Raw genomic sequence first — 26,226 nt, 5'->3', positions numbered from 1 at the left:
CCACACTGAGAAGATAAGCAAAGAGAGTCAATGACCCCAAGTGAATCATCCAGGTACTGACATGAAGTTTAGGTTAAAATAGAGGAAGAACCAGGTCAAAGACTATGTATAAAACATAATGTAGGCCTCTCAATTCTGGTTCTGCAAAGTAGTGTGAATAAGTCCTTGTAAGAATGAACTGCGTGAGGGGGTCAATCTGGTCCCTAAAAAATGACTGTGCCTGCTCTAGGGTGCAGTCTGCCAGCCCAGATAATTTTGACATGGAAGGGGGGGGCATGTAGTCTACTTTATAAAGTTTTGTTCTTTCTAGAATCTAAGGCAACCATAGGTTTAGGACAATGATTTATTTCTGAGCCTTCAGACATAGTAAAGTTGTCAGACAAAAATAAAGGCAGAGATGTCAATAACAATAACAATCCTTCATTTAGTAACTTTGTAAGCCCAAGTGAAGCATCAATGATTTTTAGCAAAAGCAGCTTCTAAGTGCCTGCTTCATTCATAAAAGTCCTACAGATTGATATAAATGTCTCCCACCCCAGGGCTGGAAGAGGTCATTAACTTTGAATGATATGAAGGAATAGAGCCATGGCATGGCCATATTCTGATCAGGGAACGTAACTTTTGCAGAAAGGGTCCCTGCTCTTCTTCCTTCATATAAGTACAAATGCAACTGTCTCAACAGGATTGAAGATATTCTAGAAATTGACACTTCTATCCCTTTCTTTGGGTATCAGACTATTGAGACAATGGACCCCAAGGAATTAGAATTTTGCTAAGATTCTCATGCTGGAAAAAGGAAAAAGTGGGGCCCTAGTGTCACGCAGAGGAGCAAATTTTCCCCCAGAAAGTAATTTCAAACAATTCTGACAACTTGTCAGACTACCTTGTAAAACTGATCAGGAGCCAAGACAATGATGTGTCAGTGATAGGCAGGACCACACCTTGACCAGCACTAGTTACACCTATCTCTTGTTCTCTGTTTAAGGTGAAAGTCAGGACCCAGAAAATGGACTGGGGAGAGTCACTGTGGCACAGCAGCATTAAAGACTCATTAAGGGAAAACTTCTCTTTTCAAGAGGATGAAATTTCTGGCCAGGGTTAATGACCTAGCTATGGGATCATGCCTAGAACAGTGTTCACCCTAAGCCATGCTAAAGAGATAGGTGGAATAATTACCCCTTTAGTGAGATAACATACTTTTCCTTCCCAGAATTCCTGCCCCCTAGTGCAGCAGCTTACAGGCATAGCCAGGAAGCTTAAGTCTGTCTGCTTTAATTCAAAAAAGCACAACCTTTCCTCATCTTCCTTCTATCTCTGTTCTAAGCATTCTTTCCCTAACACTTTAGGCTTCCTTACTCTTTCTCTAAAGACCTCCTTCCTGCCAAATGGCTGCCTGTCCACCATGTGAATTAGTTCCATACTGGCTTAACTCAAGAATAGTATGGGCCTTGTTTTCTTTTTCTTTTTTCCCTTCTCGTCTCCATTCTCCTCCTCTGGGCAGCTGCTGAGATTTAGTTTGCCTGCCCTGGGTTTTCTCTTTCAAACTTGAGCTACCATTTTAGTCAGTTCTTAAATTCTTTTATTAATGGAACTAAGAACCCCAAGAGAGGACTCTGATGTCGCAGTATCACCCAAACCTCTTAATTGGTCCTCTGCCCAATGTAGCCACATAGAATAAATCTTTCTCTGCTTTTCACTAGTCTATTCTTTAATTGGCATTCTGAAGATGAGTGGGAAAACCTATGTTGTTAGGACTGCCTGGGCCCAGGCTTTGACCCCAATAGCTCTAGTAAAACAGGATTTAAAAACCACTCAGCAGGTTTCCTTCCAAAAGACCAAAAAAAAAAAAAAGCAGCATCTAAGCTGCATGAAGAAATGACTGTCAAACTGAACTGTGTCTTAACATCCTCTTTGCTCAGCCTACCCTAGTACTTCTGAAGTGGAGGCAGGATGGGAATGTAGGAAGACAGAAGAAGAAACCAACCAAAAGGACACACTGTTCCTGGTCAGAAAGTGCAATTTCCAAAATGTAAAAATGTATGGAATATGGATCCTGCCCAGACCCAAGGGAGGCTGAATTGGGGCAGCAAATGGTAGATGAGATTGAGAGCCACCGGCTAGCCTTCCATCAATGCAGCAGGAGGTAAACAAGCAGGAGAAGAAAATATCCCAAGGCTACCTGCTGGATGTGACAGCATCTCGCAGGGGGAGACTACTGACAAATCTGCTTTGGAGCAGTGACAAGGAGAAAAGGGTCAGAAACCTTGCCTTGAGCAACCAGCTGAATAAGATGTCCTTTTACCCTTTGGTCCTTCTTCCCATAAAGTGGTAAAGAGAAGGTCAGGAGCAAAAATAACAGGATGACAAAGGAGGGGAAAAGTAGAGATAAAGAGGGACAGATAGAAGGAAGGGGGCGGCAGCAGGGAAGGAAGAGAGAAGTAGAGAAAAACTCTTGTTTTCTACCACACCAAACTATTTAGACAAAGACAGAAAGCTTTAAATGAAAAATGGAGGTGAGCAGGCCTCTGTCTCAGATGGCATCAGACCTTCATCTCCAACTTCACAGGTGAGCTCCAGATCAGGGCTTCATCTCCAGTGGTGGTAGGAAGCTTGGTAGGTGATAGCTAAAAAGTCACTATATGATGAATAGGGTTGATCAGGAGAAAGCAGAGTTTATTAGCAAAGGAACCCATGGGACAGATTCCCTTCCAGGCAGGGAAAATGTCTACCCCAGGTCATGAGCTGGGGTTTTTTAAGGGGGAGGCCTCTGCTTCCTGAAGAAGGTGAGATGTTTTGTTTTGTTTTTTAAGTTGGGCAGGGGAAGTGGAAGAGCAGGACTGTTAAAACCTGTTCTCTTTAGAAATCAAAGGGGAAGCCTGCTGTGTTGGCCAAACAGTAGATAAAAGTCTGCTTCTCTTGACTTCAAAGACCAAGGTGCTTATAAGCTCGGTTCCCTTTTCCCAGGAGCTTGAGAAGTCCTTGAGACCCTGTTGGTGAGGGTGCAGGGCTATCTGAACCTTAACAGTAGGTCCAGTCCTCTGGCTCCAATGGACCTAGACACCACCCTAAAACCAGGCTTCTGGTGCCAGTAGAACCACACAACACAGCAGGAGGAGGCTTTCTGCTCCAGGAGGTCCAGAGAGCATCTGGAGACTAGACCCTCAACTGTAGAGGGACCTGGAAGCATGGTCGGACTAGGCCTCCAACCCTGGTGTACTCAGATGTCAGTGTGGGAATCTGAGCTTAGGTTCCAGTGTGCACAGGGTCCCTTGAGAGACTGGGGTTTGGCTCCAGTGGACTCTTAATGGCAGAGCTGGTGTGGGATTTAGGCTTCTGGTGGTCACTGCAGGTTGGCAGTCTATACTGCTATGGCCTCGGAGGTTGCTTCAGGGATTGATTACAGGCCCAGGTTGGTGCATAGACTTTGGTGGGTTTGACATTAGGTGTTCTGACCGTAGAAAGTTTGACAAGTCCAGAGAGTATGTGGGTAACAGTCCTGTCTGGTTGCCTTTGGGCTTGGTGTGTGATTCTACCCAGGGTTCTATTAGGCTGCATTGCCTCAGCAATTTCATTATAATATCAATACCAAGTTCCACCAGTTCCTGAGGCTAAGCCTCATGTAAATATTCCTATGGGAACAATCACAGAAAACAAAACATCAAAATTATCTTGGAAGAAGAAGTCAAAACTGAAAGACAAACCCACTCTAGTAGCTGTGCAAAACAGCAAAGAAACACAAAGAATATGACACAACCAACACCTATGACCCACCCACAATTGACCAATTCCCCCATAAAGGAATTCGAAAGCACAGAGATAGCTGAAATGTCTGAGAAAGGATTCAGAGTTTTACTTTTAAAAAGAATTAATGATCATATAGAAGAATCCAATAAACAGATGCATAAATTAAGGAAGTCTAGGACTTTCACAAGACAGTATCCCAAAGTGAATGAAACAATCAATAAACCGGAGGGAAAAGTCCAAAATATGGAGGAAAATTTTCAGCAAGAGAATTGAAACATTGAAAGGAAATCAATCTAAACTACTTGAAATGAAAGAGATGGTCAATCAAATAAAAACCACAACAGATACTATAGTTAACAGACAAGACCATGCAGAAGAATGAATTTTAGGGACAGAGAATAAAGTTAAGAAAATACAAACTCCCAAGAAGTCTAAGATACATTCAAGAGGCCAAACCTGAGAATATTCATGGTGTAGAATTCATGGAGCAGAGACAAAATCAAATGTAATGGACTAGTCAATGAAATTATAGACGAGAACTTCCAAAACCTAGAAAAAGGAGACATACCAGAGAAAAAACTCATCATGACACATCATAGTCAAGATATCAAAAATACAAAGTAAAAAAAAAAAAATACTGAAAACAGCACAAGAAAAACATCAATTTACATACAAAGGCAGAAATATAAGAATTACCCCAGACTTTTCATCAGCAATCATAGTCAGAAGAACATAGAATGAAATATTTCAGTCTTGGAGAGTAAGTAACTATGAACCAAGAATGCTATACTCAACAAACTTCTATTTTAAATTGATGGAGAAAAAAGGGTATTTCAAGGGAAACACAAATTAGGTAGGTGCCTTATGACAATCAGACCAGCATTGCAGAAAATTCATAATGGAATATTTTATAGGGAGAAAGAAGAAAGGTAGCCTCATTCAGGTGAATACAAGAAAGTATACAATCCATGAATAGAACAGATAAATAAACTAGACCTAGGAAAGAAAAACTCGTGACAAACACAGTAATTCAGCAAACTAATACAGAGGAAGTAAAATACAAATAATTCAGAAAAACAGAACATCAACAAACAAATTAATAGGAACTATCAAACCTCTTTCTATAATAAATTTAAATATAAAGAGCCTCAACTCACCACTAAAGAGACAAAAACTAATAGACTGTATTTAAAAACAAGAAACATCTATATGCTATCCCCAAGAAACACACCTAGTCAGCAAAGATATCAAAAAACTCAACATTGAAGGATTCAAAACAAACTACCAAGCAAATGGAAAATGGAAAGGAGCAGGAATAGCTATACTTATTAAAGAAAAAGTAAACTTCATATCAAAAATAATTAGAAGAGATAAGAAAAGGCAGTACATATAAATAACAGGAACAATTCATCAAGGAGATATAACAATAGTAAACATTTATGCACCAAATACTGGAGCCCCAAATTTTATGAAACAAACACTAAAAGACATAAAACGCCATTATAGGTCCTGGAAGAATAATAATGGGGGACCTCAACACCCCACACTCATTTTTATATACATCTTCCATATTTAAAAAAAAAAAAGTAAAGGAAATTTAGAGCTAAAATACACTATGAATCAACTTGCTTTGACTAATATATATATATAATATGCAACAAACCTAGAGTCAACATTATATTAAATGAAGACACAACATAATGAGAGCAATTTCTCTAATATCAGGAACAAGACAAGGAAACCCATCTCCTCTCTCACATAATACAGTGCTCAAAGTCTTAACTATAGCAATTATACAAGAGAAAAGCATGAAGGATATAAAATAGGAGAGGAAAAGTTCAAATTAGCCTTATTTGTAGATGACCTGATTTTAAACTTAAAAGACCCCAGATAATCTACTATAAAACTCTTAGATTTAATAAACACTTAAATAAATTGGCAGGGCACAGAATCAGTATTTTTAAAAAGAGCATCCTTATTATAAACCAACATTATGCTCTTAGAGAAAGAAACTAGGGACAATATCCCATTCAAAACAGCACCCCAAAATATTAAATAGCTAGGGATACACCAAACCAAAGAAGACAAAAACCTCAACAATGAAAACTTCAAGGCACTTAAAAAGGAAGTCAAAGAAGATACTAGACATTAGAAAGACCTTCCATGCTCATGGATGGGCAGAATCATTGAAAGAATGGCCATACCACCAAAACTAATCTACATATTAGAGAAATACCTACTAAAATTTCAATATCATATTTCACAGAACTAGAAAAGGCAATTCATATGGAACCACAAAAGATCACAAAGAGCCAAAGCAATTCTACAGAGCAAGAACATCAGTTAATTTTTCAAAATTGTCCATGCATTGTTCTGGAGCTCCCTCTTTCCTGTAACTTGAAAGCTCCATCCACTGGCTATAGCCTTTTATTTTTATATGTAATCTCAAAGTAAACCAAATTCTCTATTTTAACTAACCTAAATTATCCATGCTTAAAACATAACAATAATTACAGGCTTTTATAAACATAGTATTGTAATTATTGCCTTCCATTTTTAAAGTCCATACAAACCAGTTATAAACATTTCATAATCCCAAGATGAAAGACCCCAATTACATTAAATGACTCAACAGTGAGAGTTAATTTTGTATGAAGAGACTAAATGTGCTTGACTACTCCTTTTGAATGAAGACTAATGTTAACATCAAGTTTTAAATTGATAGCTTTATCTAATTTTGACAAGGACATATGGGGAAAATCCCCCTCCACTAGCTCAAGACACTCTCTATCAGCCACAAAATTTATAAATCAGGCCAAGTCTCCTGAAGAATAAATCACAAAATCTGTAAGAAAAAAAAAATTCCAAGAATTGGTATAGTGAAAGTGAAGGGTATTAAAGAAATCAATGCATTCCTTGTTTCTTCTTCTTTTGTTTGGTTTTCTATAAAAATATTCACTAATGGAGACCTTTTCACACTTAGCAAAAGTTCTAATTCTCCATGACACAACAATGTCCATATACTTTTACTGAGTAGCTACTTTCCACACAGATAGTCCCCAGCTACAAGTAGTCCTGAGACATTTGCCCAGGAGGCAACTGTAGCCTGAAAATTACTCGTTCCTCAGAAAAGAATGGGCAGTGCTCCGGGCACCCTAGGAAAAAGGGTGGAGCTGCATCCCATTCATCCCATGGGCTCTGCAGGGCAGAAAGATGAGGCACTCAGACCATGTTGGAGCACATGAAAGCTGATGGGGACTACAAGCAGAGCTTGAATGGCATGTGGGTTATGAGACGCTGTTTCTTTGTAAGTCAAGGCATTAGGTGGTGGAGCCACCGCCATATTGGAGTGGGGGTGAACACTGAGCAAGAGAACAGGAGCAGGAGATGGATGGTGTGTGCATTTCAAATATGGAAAAGGAAAAGACTATAAGAATCCGTGTTTTTGTAAGTCACCCCTCCCAAATGCCATATAAAGTATGCAAAATTCAAATAGGATGTCTTATTTTGATTCTGTTAACCAGTGTCAGGACTGGAAGACCTGGTGACTGAGGGTCAGTGTCCCAAGAAGTGGGAGGGGAGAAAATTTAGTGAAAACAGCAACTTTGGTTTGTTTCTTTTGTTTAGTTTACAGACTACCTGAAACTCTGGAAATCATCAAAAGTACAGAAAACTATTACTGATGACTTGATATTCTATGGCAGGAACACTAAAAACAATTCTACAGTCCTAGCTAGTACATGTTAAGGGTATGCTGATCTGAAAGTTTTGTTTTGTTTTAGAAAATGCCTCCTGTGCTTAATACCCACATTCCCCTGCAATTTAACCTCTCTAAATTAAAGTTTCTGGCCTTGTACTGCTGTCACTGGAGTTTTTAGGGTCAAAGCCAGGACTCTGGCAGTTCCAACAAGGGGCTCAGCTGCTTGTTCCCAATACGCCAATTAAAGAGACAATAGTTGTGTTGGATAGCTTTAGCTGTCAACTGGACACACCTGGGAAGAGGGACCCTCAATTGGGGAATTGCTTCCATTGGATGGGCCTGTGGTCATGTCTGTGGGTTATTTTCTGGATTGTTGAGTGATGTGGGAAGGCCCAGCCCACTGTAGGTGGTGCCACTCCTGGGCAGGTGTTCCTGTATTGTATATGAAAGCAGGATGAGCACCGGCCAGGTGAACAAACCAGTAAGCAGTGTTCCTCCATGGTCTGTGCACCTGGTTCCTGCCCTGAGTTCCTGCCTTGACTTCCCCTGATGATGAACTGTGCTTGTACAAGAGAAATAAACCCTTTCCTCCTCAAGTTGGTTATGGTCAGTGTTTGTACCACAGCAATATAAAGTAACTAAGAAAATAGTGAAAAGCAAAGAAAAGAGACATATTCAACGTAGCCATGTAAAAAGAGGAATAAATAAAAGTGTGCAGAGACACCTCCAGACCATCTTCATGGTGCTGAATTGAGGTTTGGGTTTAAATAGCAGGGAAGAGATATGCATAACCAAGCAGTCCTGGCCAAGGACCTGACCATCACTGACCCACCATGGTCTCAGCTCCAGTCTGTCTTGCAAGTTGTGCGTGGCACTACTGTGTCTCTGAACTGTGTGGCATCTCTTCCTGGAAGATGAATTCTTTCTCTGACTGGTACCATAGCTTCAGCTCCTCCCTTTTCCTAGCAAGGGATTCCTGGTAAAATTTTAATTATTTGAGAACTACCAGGTTAATAATCTGATAACCAGAAGGAAAGACAAGTGTCTCTCTTTAGAATATTTTCTCTTTTACCAGATGGTTACAACACTTTCATCTAATAATTATGGAAAAATATAAAGAAATATTAATACCTACTGAAACACAACAAGTATTCCATTTTAAAAATCTAGTCCTATTAATCAAGTGAGAGATAACCAATTGTTAAATTATTTTTTATTGAGAATTTATAATTGAGAATTACATTTTTATATCCTTGGGGCTATTTGCTGAAAAATACTATTTCTTTATTTGAAAAGAATGGAGTACTTTTACTGATGTGTTCACAAATTTCAATTTCCAACACCTCTCTTCCCTCCCCCACAAAAGAAAATAGAATGAATGAGTCACAAAGAGGCAAATACTTGTACCAGTAACAAGACTCGTAATGGATTGTAACTTAAAGTGAAAGATGAAGTTGTTAACACCAATGTGATGTTTCCTGATGATGTAACATTTCCAGCTTCACACCTGCAAGGGGCTTCCCATTGGAAGCTGAGGAGTCAATGGGAGGCTGTGGCCTCTTGCAAGCTCGGGGGGTTGTAATGGTGATACCAAGGCACTAAACTGTGATTCAAGGCTTTCTTCTTGATGGGAGGTAAGGGAATTTCCCCTCAGTGACAGAGAGCTATTTTCAGAGCTTCTGTTTGTGTTGCCTGAGTTTGAGGATACAGCAAAGGATGAGATGTTCCAATACGAGCTGTAGGTTTCATGGGGGTTTGGGGGGGGTGTTGTTCAGTAATCACCAGATGATGGAGTCTACATTATTTAGTTGAGCACTGGAGTTGTGTCTGACTACTGTTTTCTCAGGCAATGGTTAAATTAATCAATTTGCACTAGTTCTAAAAGAAGGATTCTAGGGGAAGGCATTCTCTCCTAGGTGGGCCAGTGTCCACTCTGACATCTCTCTCTCTCTCTCTCTCTCTCTCTCTCTCTCTCTCTCTGTAAACTAATGAGTTTCTCTCAACCTTCCCTAACTGAAAGACATTGTATTCCTACCCACCCATTAGGCTACCCTATGACAAGTCAACATAGCCTTTTTTTTCTGCTTACGCTCAACCTTTAGAAGGGACCTAATGGGAAGATGGTTCATGAACAATTTGGCAGATAGATGAAAAAGCAAGCATTGATTGTGAAGGGGACGGGAAGCACATACCTAGGCACACAGAGCAACTGGGTCAAGGCAGATGGTTTAGAACATGAACAGTAACTTTATTCAAGCATATGAGTCTCAAGTTGGTTATCTGTAAGTTTGGGAAAAATAGAGGTAGAAAATCTTTGGAATGGTGGGTCTTTTGTAAAGAAAAGATATGTATTATTGAACAAGTGTTGTGATGTAGATGGGACCAACAAGGAATAAAGAAATGGGAGCTGTGTGTAGAAAGGATGTGTGGTATCTACAGCAAAGGGCATGAGGGGATCTGGTGCTATAGGTGTAGCAAAGGTAAGAAAAGCAGGAAGAGTAAAAAGTGTTAGATTGTAGAGTTTTATGGGATGAGAAGAAGATAAAGAAGGGTGTCATGTGTGTAAAGAAAATAAAGTGAAAGAGAATCAGTAAATAGGAAAAGTGAATGCTAGGAAGGCTGTAGGATGTTTTGGGAAAAGAAGGATTTTTTTTTTTTTCATGGTAAGATTTTGTCTGAAGGTAAAATGGCCAGATTTTTCCACAAATGAAAGGAAAAGGACAAAACCAGAAAGTTTAATCACATTACAAAAGGTCAGAGTATAAAGTCTGTGGAAGATGAAGCTTAGACACTGTGAGAGTACAGTTCTGCTAGGGGAATTAATCACCACAGCTAAGAGAAAGCCTCTTCAATGTGGAAAATGGGGCAGTAGAATGCAAAACATCAATAGATCTCAGGAGACAGACAGGTCAGTGAGACAGATGGCATTAAGGCCAGACCTTAGGAGCAGAGCAGTCTGAGCTCAGCTTTTTTTTCTTAGAATGTTTGAGGAAATACAAGGGAAAGGGGTGCACGTGAGGGCAGATCCTCCTGTTGACTTGATCCTCCTCGATCATGAGTGCCAGCTGCCACGATGGACCACCCCATGACCCTAGGAGCTCAGGGGATGCCCTGACCAAGAGGAAAAAAAAGAGAAAGAACTCAAGGAATGCCTTTTCCTTCTCTTTTTAGTTGGGTAACAAATCCTTATCGGCATGTAGTCTTCTTGAGTGCATCCTACAATGCTGGGCTCCTTTTTAGTTCTTAAACAGTAAGGAAAATGCCCAGTATTTTCCTATACCACACTTTGGCCTAAGTACAAGTTAGAAACTGGCCCCTAGATGGTAGTCCAACTTCTAACACCACCCTCCAATTAGTTCTGATCTGCTGGTAAAGAGACAAATGAGGAAAAGTTCCCTGTGTCCAGATTTTCCTCTCCTTAACAGACAGCCCTAACCTCCAGAAAGCTGGATAAATGGGATATAGCTGCAGACAAGTCTGCTTTTGTACTTATACTTGTGCAATCTGGTCTTATCAAAACATTTACTACTAGACACTTTAAAATGTGAGAGGGTGACCCTTCAAAAGTAAGTGTTACAGACATTTGTAGTTAAACAATATGTGGGCATGTGATCTCAATTTGTTATGCCATGAAGGCTATTTGGATTCAACTCTCTTTCAATTGGTTGATAAATGTTTAGAACTGTCAGGCTTTTAACTACTAGAAAAAAAACAGTTTTTTAAAAAATCAAAATCTGGCTGGAGCGATGGCTCAGAGGTTAAGCACAAACTGCTCTTGTAGAGGACCTAGGTTTAATTCCCAGCACCCACATGACAGCTGTGAACCATCCTTAACTCCAGTTCCAGGGAAATCCGATGCCTTCTTCTGACCTCCGAGGCATTGCATGACACGGGTGCACTTACATACATGCGGGCAATACATCCATACACATAAAATAAAAATAATAAAATATTTTTAAAAAATAAAAAAAATTATGGGGTTGGAGAGATGGCTCAGTGGTTAAGAGCACTGACTGCTCTTTGCAGAGGACCCAGGTTTGATTCCCAGCACCCACATGACAGCTGTGAACCATCCTTAACTCCAGTTCCAGGGGAATCCGACGCCTTCTTCTGACCTCCGAGGCATTGCATGACACGGGTGCACTTACATACATGTAGGCAATACACTCATATACATAAAATAAAAATAATAAAATATTTTTAAAAAATAAAAAAAATTATGGGGTTGGAGAGATGGCTCAGTGGTTAAGAGCACTGACTGCTCTTTGCAGAGGACCCAGGTTTGATTCCCAGCACCCACATGGTGGCTAACAACTGTCTGTAACTCCACTTTCGGGGATCTGATACCCTCTTCTGACCTCTTTGGGCACTGCACAACATGGGTGCACCTATATACATGCAGACATTTTACTAAAATAATAAATACAATGTTTTTAAAAATCAAAATCCATGTAAATTCATTTTTGTCTAAGCTTTATTTAAATGTTACATAAATGTTAAAACTAAAACATTGGTGAAACTGTCCTTTTGGATGTTCAACTACTAAAGCTTAGAGGCCAGAGCCAAAGAAAATTTAGGTGTTAAGGAGACAGCAAATATTTTGGTCCCTGACCCAGGTCAGCTAGTCCCAAAGGACTATGAGACAACGCTCAGTGTCCTACAACTCTGCTACATCACCCACTCTCTTGATCAGAGAGACTGTGGAGACTCAGAGGTTTGACACTTACTAGTGCATATTCTGCAAAGAGGAGGGACAGCACTGAAGGAAATGTCCCCAGTGCTTTCAAAGGTAGCCACATGGTCAGCAAGATCCTGATCAATCCCAGCAGATGGCAGAGTTGGTAAAGGAAAGACTGCTCTTCCCAAGTCCCTGAAAGTAACCCCTAATGAGCCTCAACTGACCTAACAACTAAATAAAATAGTTAATTTTTCTCTACCTGCATGGTCTTAAACACCCTGCAGGAAAGTATAGGCAAAAGGTATAATGACTGATAATAACACAAAACAAAATAACTAGACTAGACTTTTAGAATAAATAAACAATGATACAAGCCTTAAAGCCTCCCCATTAAACTGTGAATAGGGGCTATTGACATGTCATGTAGTGTAATCACAGCCACCATAGCTGTTAGCAGATTAAAGGATTCTTATGCTTTTCCTAACCAAAAACAAAATGCTCTTTGTATATTCCTCATAATTCTGCTGATGTCTCTGTTATTTTACAAGAGCTATAAAATCAGATTGAGACCACATCAGACACCATCATGCCTTTGGTAAACAGCTTTGAAATTGGAATTCTGAATTTTCATGGTGGAAATGGGCTGTAGCTATTATAACCTTAGTAGTGATAGTATTAGACTTTAGACCTTGTATACTCAACAGCTGACTTAATGTTATCTCCTTTCATTTTCAGTGTATCTACCATCACATATCCTGCTGCAATCCAACTCCATCCATCTGAGGTGCCTTGATCACCCTCCAAGTCTTGAAAGCAAGAGTGGAGAGCCTAAAGCCTTCTATGTGCTGTTTCATTATGTCAAAATGAGGGACTCAGTTCTACTTCTGCCCCCAAGTGGAGACATGACATTCTAAACTGCCCAATACATGGCATACTATTGCCTCCTTCTTTAGGAGTTAATCCAACTGGGCCTACCAATCCGCTGGCCAGGAGACCACCCCTCAGGAAAAGTGATTCACCTCAAATCATGCTGAGATGGGAAGATTAATTATGCCCTTAATGAGGTAATGTACTGCCATGACAGCAAGGGAGAGTCTAGCCCCTGTTGACTAGGGAGTCAAAATTGCTCATCCCCAATATCTTGGCTTATCTACCAAAAGCTGAACATCAGGAATACTTGCAAATATAAATTTAAAGAAGAACTGATCATCAACACTGATGATTTTACAAATATAAACAACACTTTACTAGTACTTAACACCTATCTAATGCTCCAAGGAGAGGCAGGATCCTTTATGTGTCTCACAGAGACATCAGTGGTTCAAAGAATATACTGATATAAAGTTGGAAGCAGAAAAGAAATGTTAACACATGGAGTAAAAGATTTTAGGGTCATTACTTCTTAGAACCAGGGATACAAACACGGGAAATACATGATATAATCAGCTAGCCTTGTATGTAGCTACTACCAAGCTATAAGAGAGTGTTAATGGTCTTGTATAGAGCTAAAATGAATCAGCTGCAGGTAAAATAAATATTAACAAGTTTAGACGCATAATGTATAAATCCTATGAATAGCATTTGAAAAATGTCAAGTTTTAGAAGCTAAATAACTTCTTACCTAGAAGATTTTTACAAGGAATTTTGTGTGGTGGCATTAGCAATACTAGAAATCTGAATACCCTGTAATACAAATACCACCCAGTAACTATTCACTGGTTTTTCTACTGTTTTTCTATTTACTAGAGGTTATATATAGTTCTTTAGAAGTACAAAGAAACAATATTTCTCATATTCTAAGCAAATTTTAGCTATTCACAATAATGAATACAGCACATGAAGAGTACTGGAGGTAGGGGATACTGATAATTTTAAAAATTCAAAGGAATTCTCAAGAATTATAATTTGCTATTCCAGAATTCCCCAAATTAATAATTTTTTGTAAATTTGAAAAATATCACTTAGGACTAAAAGGTTACTAAATTTCTATTGCTGTTTTAGAGTTCATAGCTTAGAGAAGGTATACAAACATAGAACCAGAAGAAATGTTACAGGTAGTATGATAAAATTCTATTTGTAGTATATTGACACAAAAGCCAAACCAAAGACCAGGTAAGCCAGAAGTCTTGAGATGGCTTCATAGCAAGGAAGCAAGCCTCTGCATGCAGAAAGACAAATCTTTAGGTAGATGGAGGTATGAGACTGCAGACAGGCAACACAAACAGAAGGAAGACTGTGCAAACAGTGGAGTCATGAACATCAAAGACTGGTCAGCAAAATTTAGTAGTTTACTGAAAAAGGTGGAGGGGTTGATAAGAAATAACTGGGAAGAAAAGAAAGCAATTTAATTGCACTAACAAATAGAAAAGTCTCCCAAGAATCTTAAATAATTAACTGATATAACCAGGATTATATTTTAGAGCTGAAATCTAATTATGTATATATACTAATTTTTATGTTTACAGTTGTCACAAATAGCTTATTGTCAGCCAGCAACAGTAGCTGGACTTCCGTCAATTGCAGACAGCTAATAAATGAAAATGCTGAGATATCCTAAATTTCATTACAGGTAAAGGACAGAGACAAAAGATAAGAGAATACTTCAGGTACAGGTTTCACTTCATGTCAAACAACCATCACCAATAACAAAACTGCTCTACATAGTCATATATATAAATCCTTGACACAATCTCCCAGGAGGACTGCTGTCAAGATGTTGTCACATCCTGTTTACAATATGAACCAATCAAAAAGTAGCACTTATCCTCACAGATTACTCTCCTATTCCAAAACCTTACCCACTTCGTGTTTACTTTCCAAGCCCTCTTATGTGTAGTCGATATAGGTTTACAATGCTTCCCCCTGTCCACCAACCGCCCCACCAAGGTTTATTAAAAAATGCTCTTGTCTCTGGCCTAGTGGATATTTTCCGCTTGCTGCTGCTCGTAGCTGAAGAAATATGTACTGAAACTTGGTACTTCATTATTCTGGCCAGCATCTGTAATAAGATTCCTTATTCCTCGATCTCTATAATTCCGTTTCAACACAGCCAACAGTTCAGACCATGTTCGAATAAGGCAAACTCTTTCCATATCTCACTATGGTTTACTGTCAGTACAATCTATGTTATCAGGTAGGGCTCTCTGAGTCACTTGTGGTTCAGAGAAAAGGCCTGATTCAAGAAGTAGTCTTTGCCCAATAAACTCCATGAAATTTCATTTGTATAATTCTTTTTTCTTTTAACTATTCTTTTTAACATAGGCTCTTTTTTTTCTTAAAGTATCTGTGTTTCAATGTGGGCACATGGAGCGTGCACGTGTGTGCACAGGTGCACACACCTGTGCGAGCACATGCAGAGGCCAGAGGTCAATTTCAGGTTTTATCTTCTATCTATCAATGGGGTCTCTCCCTAAACTTGGAGCTTGCTATTTTTGTCAGACCGGCTGGCCAGCAAGCCACCAGGATCCACCTGGCCCCATCTTCCCAGTGCTGGGCTATAGAAATATTGCCACTATGCCTGGCTTTTATGTAAGCACTGGGGATCCTAACTCAGGAGAGGGTCTTAAGAAGAAAACATCAAAGTTAAAAAAATTCCTTTGGGGTCAGGTATAGTGGTTCATGCCCCCAATCCCAAGATATAAGGAAGATAGGAAGATCCACTTTGAGGTAGCTTGGGCTACACAGAGAGGTTCAGGTTAGCCTAGACTACATAGTGAGACCCTATTTCAAATATTTAAGATTTTATTAATTTTTTTATTTGTAGGAGTATTTTTGCCTATGTGTATGTATGTGCACCATGTGTCTGCATGGTGTCCATGGAGGCCAGAAGAGGGTATCAGATCCCCTGAAACTGGAGTTACATATGGTTGTTAGTCACCATCTGGGTCCTAGGAACCAAACCCTGGTCCTCAGCAAGAGCTATAAGTGCTCTTAACTGAGTCATTTCTCCAACCCCAATATCTCAAATATTTAAAAAAGAAAAAAAAACTGTAGAGAAAAACCAAACTATTAAGAAGGGAAATTTCTTTAAAATGAGGGCGCTCTTTACCACTGCCTCTCTTAAAGTCTATAAAACCGTATTCATGTTATAAAGTTTAGTACCCTCCTGATCCAGATCAACATGCAATTTTAGAATTGATTTTGATTGTCTATGAATAATTGTTCTTACTGTTATTTTTCTTTCAGATTATATTTGGGGAAAGCTGTTTGCTATAGAAATTTCTATGAATAATAATTGGTCTTTCACAAGTCTCAAAGTTCCTATATCTACCTCCCCCATCAGCCCACTGCTGCTGCTAATATTATGCAGATTTTGTAAACAATGAAATCTGTTCTATGCAAACAATTTAGATTTAATTATGAACAGCAATAAAGGGGTTCACAGACTTCTTTTACGTTTTACATGAGCTACCCATGTTCATTTTAAAGTACAGTAATATGTGTTATTATGTATACCAAAGCTGTTATACATAAATGGATATTCCTTTCAAAATCCTTTTGACATATCACTGGAGCAGCTCCAAGAGAAAAATAAATACTTTAGGGGAATTTTGCTGAATCTCTTTTTAGTAGCCAAGTGGGGATGGGGAGTGCAAAGACTGAAATAAATGCATTATTCATTTTAACATGGTAGTTTTAATCTAATTCTTCATTTTAATAGCTCAAGAACTAATTTTACTGTTAACACTGAATTCTTAGGGTAGTGCTGTACAAATCATTTTTACAGAGGCTGAAAGGGTGTTCTGCTCACCATCAGTATACAAAACTGAACAAGTGACAATCTTCACACACAATGTGCTTTCAATGAGCATGCTCCTTAACCATAGTGCAAATTTTAGAGTAGAAAATCATGAGGGACTCTTGAACAGCCAAATTCATCACTGGATATTTTTAAGACAGCACTTAAAGCCAGTTTACCTGTGCTATTTACAATAAGAAAAACACAAAGGTCTACTTAAGATGACTGAAGAACATTCTTCATATTATATAAAACACTTTTATTCCCCTAACAGACACTTGGAAAAAAGATGCTATTACTCTGCAAAGGCAAATATATTCTAAAAATGGTCTCACATATACTAATGGATTTCTCAACTCTCATCAGCAAAGCTTCCTCATGCAACAGAGTGTGATGCACATAGAAGGCCACAACTGGCCAAGGTGTAGCAAATAAGAGGCTGCAGAGTGTGCTTCCCTGGATAGGACTCCTATAGTAAACCTCACCCACCCACGGTTCAGGGATCATTGCAGAAAGATTGTAAAAGCCAGGGTTGGTGCATGAATGTAATGAAACAGAGACTTTCAGGCCTCTGGGAACTTGCTCATGAAATTGCAGCAATGGTGACAGCATGCACAAGACTCGGGCTGACTCAATCAGACAAAAACCCAGCATAGAAATGGGGAAATGAGCAGTAGGACCCAATTTTAGCCAAGGAACTATTGGCAATGGATTACTGCCAGGTGAGGGAGAGTTGATCTTCTTTGAGGGAGTGACTGTAGATTGGCTGACTAGACTTCAGTAGATGAACCTGCACCAAGTGACATCTGGGTACAAAAGCTTTCCCAGATAAGCCTTAACATATATGACAGAATGTATGAAATCCCGGGATGTGGCAGGGGGTGCTAATGGGGGCTGCAGATGGGGGAGGGGGTCTAAATATGATTACGATTTATTATATGAAATACACAAAAACTCAATATTAATATCCATTAAAAAACAAAATAAAATTTAAGCTATCAATAACATTTTCCAAATAAAGTTTTGTAGTATCAACTTGAAAAAATAAATAAATGAAAATGGTTTCATGTTTCATAAGATGCTGATTAGTCCAGCTTTTCATATCTCCACTAATACAGTTAAACACTATAAATGTTATTCAGTTATCAAAGATAACATGTGCCATTCAAGCTTAGAAAATTATTAGAATCTTTCTCATAAAATAATAAATTATCCCTATGCACCACTTTCATCTTCTCCCTCACAATCTAAACGTTATACAACCCATCCTATTTTTCTCATACTGCCAAAATTTTACTCTAATCAGTGTGAGAATACAGAATCCTGGTGGGAGAGAAAAGCAGTGAGCGCCGGTGTACAGGAAGATAGCTGACTACATGGAGAAGGAAAGCTGGACTCACCTACCTTGTAGTAGTTCTCAATTCTTAAACGTTTCCAGAGAACTCGCCCAGTATTCTCAAAACATGTGAGAACAGTAGGGCACAGAACTCTCTATACCTAGACTCAACTGTCAGAAAAAAAAAAAAAAAATGGAGAGGTAACTTACCCTAGAGAGAAATTAAAACCTGACACTCTTCACATAGACCTCCTTCCATTTATATGTAAGCTAACTTTCATGTGATTTTTGTTGTTGATGGTTGGTTAGAATTTGTTTGCTTGCTTGTTTGTTTGTTTTGCTAGTCTCCTACATGTGTGTCTCTCAAATTTCTATCCACTTTTTACTGCTCCACAAAGCTCAATCATGTTTCCCCAGGCTATGCCAATGATCTGTTTAAACTTTTAACTCAGCACCTCAGAAACCAAATTTACCCCTAAACGTTAAAGAATTGCACCACCTGACTTTTTCCACTGTGGTTAGCAATATCGTTATCCCAATTCTGTAACCTTTAAATTTCAAAATAATAAGGGTTCTTTCCTTCTCTTCCATCACATTAAGATACACCTAAATTATAAAAAGTCTAACAGCAAAGGATTTGTTAAAAGCATGTCCTGTATTTTCCTACTCCGAAAGCATGTCCTGTAACCCTATTCCAAAAGGTTTGGCTTACCAAACTTTACCAAACTTTCTCACTTAAATGATCACAAACATCTAACTGGTTTCCTCACCTTCAGTATCTTTCCCCCAGCTCCTTATATCTATTGTCATAAATTAATATTGCTACATTGCAACTATTGATCTTACCTACCTTGTTGCTACATTGCAACTATTGATCTTACCTACCTTGTTCAAAAATCTTCAGAGGTCACAAAAACTACTGAAAATATTTGAAATCCTAATCATCAAAAGTTTTCATGATCTCATCTCAATCTAACTTTCCAAATGATCTCACAAACTCCTTCACATACCTCATGCCTGGACAACTGAGCTACGTATTATTAGAGGAACACACCTGGGCATGTGTACTTTGTGCCTTAGTTCAGTTTTCTCTACTAACCTTCCCACTTTCCTTACTCTGTGATAGATCCTGTTCAAGTCAGTCACAGACAAAGACAATTAACAGATCTTACATAGAGTCTCTATTCTAGGAAACGTTCTAGAAAAAGAAGCTTGAGCTATGAAAGGGTTTTTCAGAACTGACTACAAGAAATATAACTGTACTAGCTGTGTGGCTTTGAAAAGTCCTTATCCTATGAGACAGCTTCCTAACCTGTGGAATGAGAATTGGAAGGTCTACCTTAAAGAACTGCCCAGAAGCATTTGTCCTGCATTTTACAGGCTAGTTTAATGGTTTGCACATAGGAATGCCTCCATGCTTAGATTGCATTCCTAGCTTCCAAAGCAGAATGCACTGGCAACACTAATGGATTAGCTCTAAGCTGCCTATAAGACCCCAAATGGGAACTCTGGCACAATTACTGAGAAGACACTGCTGCCCTTGTTGGCCTCTAGCCTTCACCTTAATTTTATGAACCACCCCCAAAATTTTTCCAAAGTTGCTTTTCTGTTTCCTTCTCCAGAGTTAGTTTCTATTGCTGGCAACCAAGGAACCCCTGATACAGAGTTAAAGCCTTTTTGCCTGACTTAGTGCATTTCCAAATGACAAACAGAAATCTCTTAAAATGAAATGTCTAATAATAGATTTATATGGCTGCATTAAAGACATATCTAGCTTACTTATGCTTCTCAAACACGTAGCATTAGAGAATGCATTCTCTCCATAGCTAGTCTTCATTTTTAGGAGCATTCAATGGTTCCCTCTGTTCTCCACCACATTCCATGCTACTTAAATGTCTCTCTGTTGGGATCAAGGTTTACAGCATTAACGTTAGATGCATTGATTTGTTTGTGAATTTGCTGTCTCAAGCACTTACATAAGTGAGTGGCTCATATTCTGCTGAATTATTTTCTGCTCTTTAACACTTCAATATCTTTTCCCCAAAGTGCAAGACTATGTTAGAAGTAATTTTTCAAAAGTTATTATTAAAGCTACAGTACCAGTATTGTTCCCTTAACTCCCTTCTGTAATAAATAAATTTAAGAAGATCTAAACTCATAATTCAGTCTATAAATGAAAAGAGCTTCAGAAATCTAAAAAAAAAATGTAGAGATCACCTAAGACCATCATTTTACCAGTAAAAGAATTATGATCTCCTCAGGCTAGTCTTCTGTAGTTCCAGTGTCACCACTGATTTATTTTAGTTTTTATGATTTTTATCATTACAAGGCAGATCCAGGAACAAGGTATTACACTTATATGTTCAAGGAGCCTTCTTAACAAGAGTAACAGGAAACAACCTGGCATTCTTACTTGTGTAATTTCTCAATAACTTAAAAGCCAGCGCTTACATTTCCTTCAACCCATTCTTTTCTTTTTCAATTTAATTTTTTAATTAATTAAAAAAATTTATTGAATTAATTAATTTATCAACTTTTTGTGTATTTCATAAGACCATCTCAATCTTAATCATCTTTATACCCTCGTCCCCACTGGCACCTTCCCATAGCCCCCCCCACTGGAACCCATATACTCTGTCATCCATGTTAAGGCTCCCAGTGTCCCCAGATGTTCCCCAGTGCAAATCCATCCACTGAGGTCTAGTCAGCCTATCTAGAGTCCCTTGTTTTAGGAAGATCAGCTCTTCCTCACCTAGCAGGAATTAGTTGCCAATATTTTTTCAGCTAAGATTGATGTCTACTGTCCATTTCCCCAGTTCTACACTGGGGTTTTTGTCTGCCTGACTTTTCATGGGACTTGTGCATGCTGACACCATGGCCATAGAATCATATGAGCAGGGTCGCAGGAGCTTATAGGACTCTGTTTCCATATGGTCATACACCTCCTCCCTTACAATCTTTCTACCCCATCTTCTGAGATGGTTCCTGAGCCCTGGGTGGATGGCCTAAGTGACACATCTATAATGCAACCTCTACACCTAAGGCTCACAGAACATAGAACAGGGGCAAAGAAGAGGACACTAATAAATCTCTCAACTCTTATTAATGAAGCTCCTTCATGTAGCGGAGGGCCAGGAACACAAAAAGTCACAAATGGCCGAAGCATAGAGATTAAGAGTCTGCAGGATGCTGGTCCTTGGACAGGACTCCTATATTAAATTTTATTTTATTTTTTAGAATTTCTATAAAACATATTTTTAAGCCAGGCGTGGTGGTGCATGCCTTTAACTCCAGCACTTGGGAGGCAGAGGCAGGCAGATCTGTGAGTTCGAGAGGCCAGCCAATTCAATGAAGGGGTAAATGTGGGAAAAAAAAAGGAAAACAAAAAAAAAAAAAAAAAAAAAAAAAAAAAAAAAAAAAAAAAACATAATTTTAAAAACTTATTTTCTGTCCATGATTAATCCCTCAAGTCTATTCTCACACATTAATTTTAAAAGTATATTTGCAAAATTAAAACTGAATCATGCCCCCCCAAAAAGTAAAAGTTTAGGTCTAAGGACATGGCTTTGAATCTCACCTATTACACCCCCAAATTAAAGTAGATATTGGGCTGGAGGTACGGGTCAGTGTTAAGAGTGATTGCCTAGTATTCATGAGACACTGAGTTCACTCATTAACACCACAATAAATCCATTAATTAACTAAAGTAAACTTAAATAAGTTGAGACATACACCATGATCATGAAATAGAAGAATTAAATATGGAAGATATGGTAATATCCTCAAAATATTTTAAAGATTATAACTCAAATAAAAATATCAATTTCTTCTGGAAACTGAAAAAATGAGTCTAAAATTAATATAGGGAAAAAAATCGTGAGAAATCTGAAGGACTGAGAAGGTGCCTGTCCTTAGATAAATGCAGCAATTAAGGTACTTGTACAAAAAAAAAAAAAAACAGACCAACAGACCAGAAGAGAGAACCAAACAGACCCACACATCATTTTTTTTTTATAAAGAAAACATGTGCCATTTATTTTCTTTTATAAACTTTTGCTAAAGTATGGAATAAGAAAAGATTTTTTTTTATTTTTTGTCCCCCCAGGCAGCAACAATGGGTACTCCTGGTTGGCGTGGTACCCCATGACGTTTGCATACCCATAGGAAGGTACAGGTTGGTCTGGTGGGTCACAGCCCACTTTGGGAATTGTTTCATATGAATTTCACCATTCATCTTTATCAGGGTAGGTCACAGATTTTTGGCAAAGGCAAAGGGCTCATCCCCTTGGCATCTGGGTCAAACAAAATGGCTTTGACTTGGGCACACTCACTTATCAATCTGCAGCTCCTGGAAAGGCAGAACCAACTAACTCATCAAGGATGCAAACGGACATCTGGCTCATTTCTACTAGCTGCAGGCAGTGCCGAGGGATGATGTAGTCACTGTCTAGGAACAAAATGTCCTTGAATACCATGGATGTCTTGGTGGCTCCCAGCAGGTGCTCACCAGGATGGGCTCTGAGCAGGGCCACCTGGTTATCCAAGGGGAGCTTGCAGAAAGCCAGGACATACTTGGCCCACTCGACCAGAACCAGCAGCTGCTCCTTCATGGACTAGCACTCGCCTGCTATGTTGGTGATCTTCTTTGCCTGAATGTCGCCGTTGGTCCCAGAGACAGGGAGGGGATGTGCTGGGACAGAACCTCAGCCTGCAGGAGTGCATTGATGGAGAGCAGGTTGTTGTCCTTGGAGCTTCACCTCCATGTCCTGCTCATTTTGGACAGCTTCCTTCTTCACGCCAGCCTGGAAGCACTTCTTGGATCTGTAGTAGCAGCACTGGTTCCTCTTATCTTTGTTCGCCATGCACTGTGGGCCAAACCTGCCAGAGTCACATGGTTCTTCCTCATACACCTCTGGAAGAAACCCTTGCAGTCATCACAGCTCGAGGCTCCATAGTGTTTGTCTGTGGCTCAGTCCCCACAGATGGTGCACCGGGAACTGACATCCAGGCTGTTGGGAGCATTGTAGTTGGCACCTTCAGACCAGGATGTGTCTGTTAATTGTGTTTCTTAAATAGGGTCCCACTATGTAGCAGAGGCTGGTGTGGAACTTACTATGTAGAGCAGGCTGGCCTGGAACTCACAGAAATCCACCTCCTCTGCCTCTCAAATTCACATAATTTTTTAAGTTGCACTGAACAGCAGTAGAGAGGCAATGACCTTTTTATAGACAGTACTAGTTCAAATTAATATCAATGAGAAGGTAAGAATACATGTGTTCTCATATGTAGGCCTCACAGTATATAAAAATTATTTAATAATAGGTATAACCTTGAAAAGTAGTAAACTTCTTAAAAATTAGCATAAAAGAATAACTCATAAACATGATACAAGCAAAAGTTTCTCAAATTAGATCCAAAAACCAATAACCATGGAGGAAAAGAACTTGGACTAGGCAAAATTAATAAGCATAGGCTGTAAAGATGGTTCTGCAGCTTACAGCACTGACTGCTCTTGCAGAGTATCTGGGTTCAGTTCCCAACATCCACGTGGTCACTAATAACTGACTATAACTCCAGTTCCAAGAAATCTGATGCCCTCTTCTGACCTCTGTGGGCATTGCACAAACAGTTACACTTACATACACACAGACAAAACTCATATACATAAAAATAATACATAAATAAATAAATAATCTAGCCAGGCACAGTGGTGCACATTTTTAATCTCAGAACTCAGGAGGCAGAGGCAAATGAATCTCTGTGAGTGGCCAACCTGGTCTACATAGAGAGCTCCAAAGCAGACAGGGTAACATAGTAAGTCCCTGTCTCAAAGAAAAAAAAAGTGCATGTAGTACTTATCATAGCATACTGAGAAGTAAAAATGATAAGCCACAGATGAGGGAAACATATACCTGCTATAATTTAAGACTGTCAATACCAAATAATATTTTCAATTCAGAATACTCAGCAAATTTCAGTAGGAACAGAAATTTTTCATGATCACTCTAAGAACACAGCTAAACAAATGTATAACACTATAACCTGGCAATATCACTACTAGGCAACTGTTAACAGAGACTGTGCATGTGTGCAGGCTTGTGTGTTTGTGTGTGTGTGTGGTGTGCGTGTGTTTGTGTGTGTGTGTCTGTGTGTGTGTGTTTGTGTGTGTGTGTTTGTGTGTATTGTGTGTGTGTGTGTGTGTGTGTGTGTGTGTGTCCGTTGCTACCATTAGAAAGAAGCAACAAGGAACCTTGCTGAGTGCTGGTGATTTTCTGTTTCTTTTTTCAAGTGGTTTTTACACTGACTTTTCACTTGTAGTAATTCTTAATGCTGTAATTCTTATACTTATGATAACTCCCCTTTTCTGTATGTATTATATACCTTGATTTAAAAAAAAAAACCAATGGGATTAGAAAACTGAGAGGAGGAAAAACTGACCAATGTGAAACAAAATCAGAAATGCCCATCCAGTAGTTGGAAAACCATTTTCTACTGGCACAAACCAGTGAGTGAAGTAAGGACCCGATAGTTGGGCAGAAGTAAAACCCTGATGTTTATTCAGTCTTTACAAGCCTAGTTAAAATAAAATTTCGTTAAGCCATCAAAAATACTGAAAACAATTTTTAAAATTTCATGTTTGGGGCTTGTTATAGACCCCAGATTAGAAATGAGTGGCCTAGTCTGAAAGCTTTGTGAAATCACCATCCAAAACAATGCCATAGATTTTGCCCCTTTTCTCTATAAGCTATTCATCATGCTTACACTGTCTCTCTAGGAACATCACAGCATCACACAAATCCTATGAAAATGTTTAAAAATAATATCATGAGATTCCATTCTCAAGTCTCACAAATAGTAAACATATTATAAGATGAAGTTTCTTCTTGATAAGCCCCAAATCCACTCATACTTTGTTAGTGTCAAGGTTCAAATATTAGTTTACTCACATACAAACAAAATTTGTAACCCTGAGTAAGTTTCTTAATTTATGCTCCAATATCCACAGCTGGAAAGTGGGGATAATGGTACTAATACCCACATCATACAGCTGTTAGGAGAATTAAATGCAATTAATTCATACGAATCACTTAGCACCATCTAAATATTAGAGAAGTTGGGGCTGGAGAGATGGCTCAGCAGTTAAAAGCACTAGCTGGTCTTACAGGACCCAGGTTCAGTTCCCAGCACCCACATGATGGCTAACAACCATCCATAACTCCAGTTCCAAGGGGTCCAACACCTTCTTCTGACCTCTATGGGCATTCCACAACACAGGGCACTTATATGCATGCAGGCAATGCACTCATAATCATAAAACTAAAATACAAATATTTAAAAATAAAAGTTAAAGAAGCTATGAATACTAGTATGATGTGTGCAGGTTGGTCCTAGTTGACATCTTGACACACCTGGGAAGAGGGAACCTCTATTGGGGAATTACTTCTACTGAACCAGCCTGTGGCCATGTCTGTGAGGCATCTTCTTGATTGTTGAGTGATGTGGGAGGCCCAGCCCACTGTGGGTGGTGCCACCCCCGGGCAAGTGGTCCTGGGTTGTATAAGAAAGCAGGCTGAGTGATCAAAGGGCTAGAGGATACAAGCAAGCAGAGATCCTCCATGTTATGTGCTTCAGCTCCTGCCTGGCTTCCCTCCATGAAGGACTGTACTGTAAGCGGAAATAAACCCTTTCGTCCCCAAGTTTGTTTTGGTCAGCATTTTATCACAGTGATAGAAAAGTAACTAGAACATCATGATATTTGTCAGCCATTTTTTTAAACAAATGAAAGACTAAAGTTTAGATGTCTGTTACCAAAGAAGGGTATTCTAATTTACTTTCTATTGCTGTAATAAAACACTAACTGAAATCAACTTGAGGAGGAAAGGGTTTATTTAATATTACACTTTACAGTCCCTCATTGTGGGAATCCATGACTTCCTGGAGAAAGCTGGAGGCAGGAACCTGGAGGTAGGAACTGAAGCAGCAGCCACGGAGAATGCTGCTTACTGGCTTGATTCCCCCCTTGCTTGCTT

At 39.1% G+C, this 26,226-nt stretch overlaps 1 protein-coding gene and 1 pseudogene across 1 annotated transcript in view; both read right to left on the bottom strand.

Moving 5' to 3' along the window:
• LOC103748507 (ankyrin repeat and sterile alpha motif domain-containing protein 1B) overlaps positions 1–26,226 on the bottom strand; it is a gene marked incomplete at its 3' end in the record, with an annotated part of 501,190 nt that overhangs the window by 370,771 nt on the left and 104,193 nt on the right. The gene's annotated exons all lie outside the window — the stretch shown is intronic.
• LOC103748505 lies at positions 22,436–25,662 on the bottom strand (annotated as a pseudogene).

The sequence above is a fragment of the Nannospalax galili genome, unplaced genomic scaffold (genome assembly GCF_000622305.1).
Source record: "Nannospalax galili isolate Female #2095 unplaced genomic scaffold, S.galili_v1.0 scaffold885, whole genome shotgun sequence".
Classification (NCBI taxonomy): domain Eukaryota; kingdom Metazoa; phylum Chordata; class Mammalia; order Rodentia; family Spalacidae; genus Nannospalax; species Nannospalax galili.
This window is presented reverse-complemented; position numbering and strand designations above follow the sequence as displayed.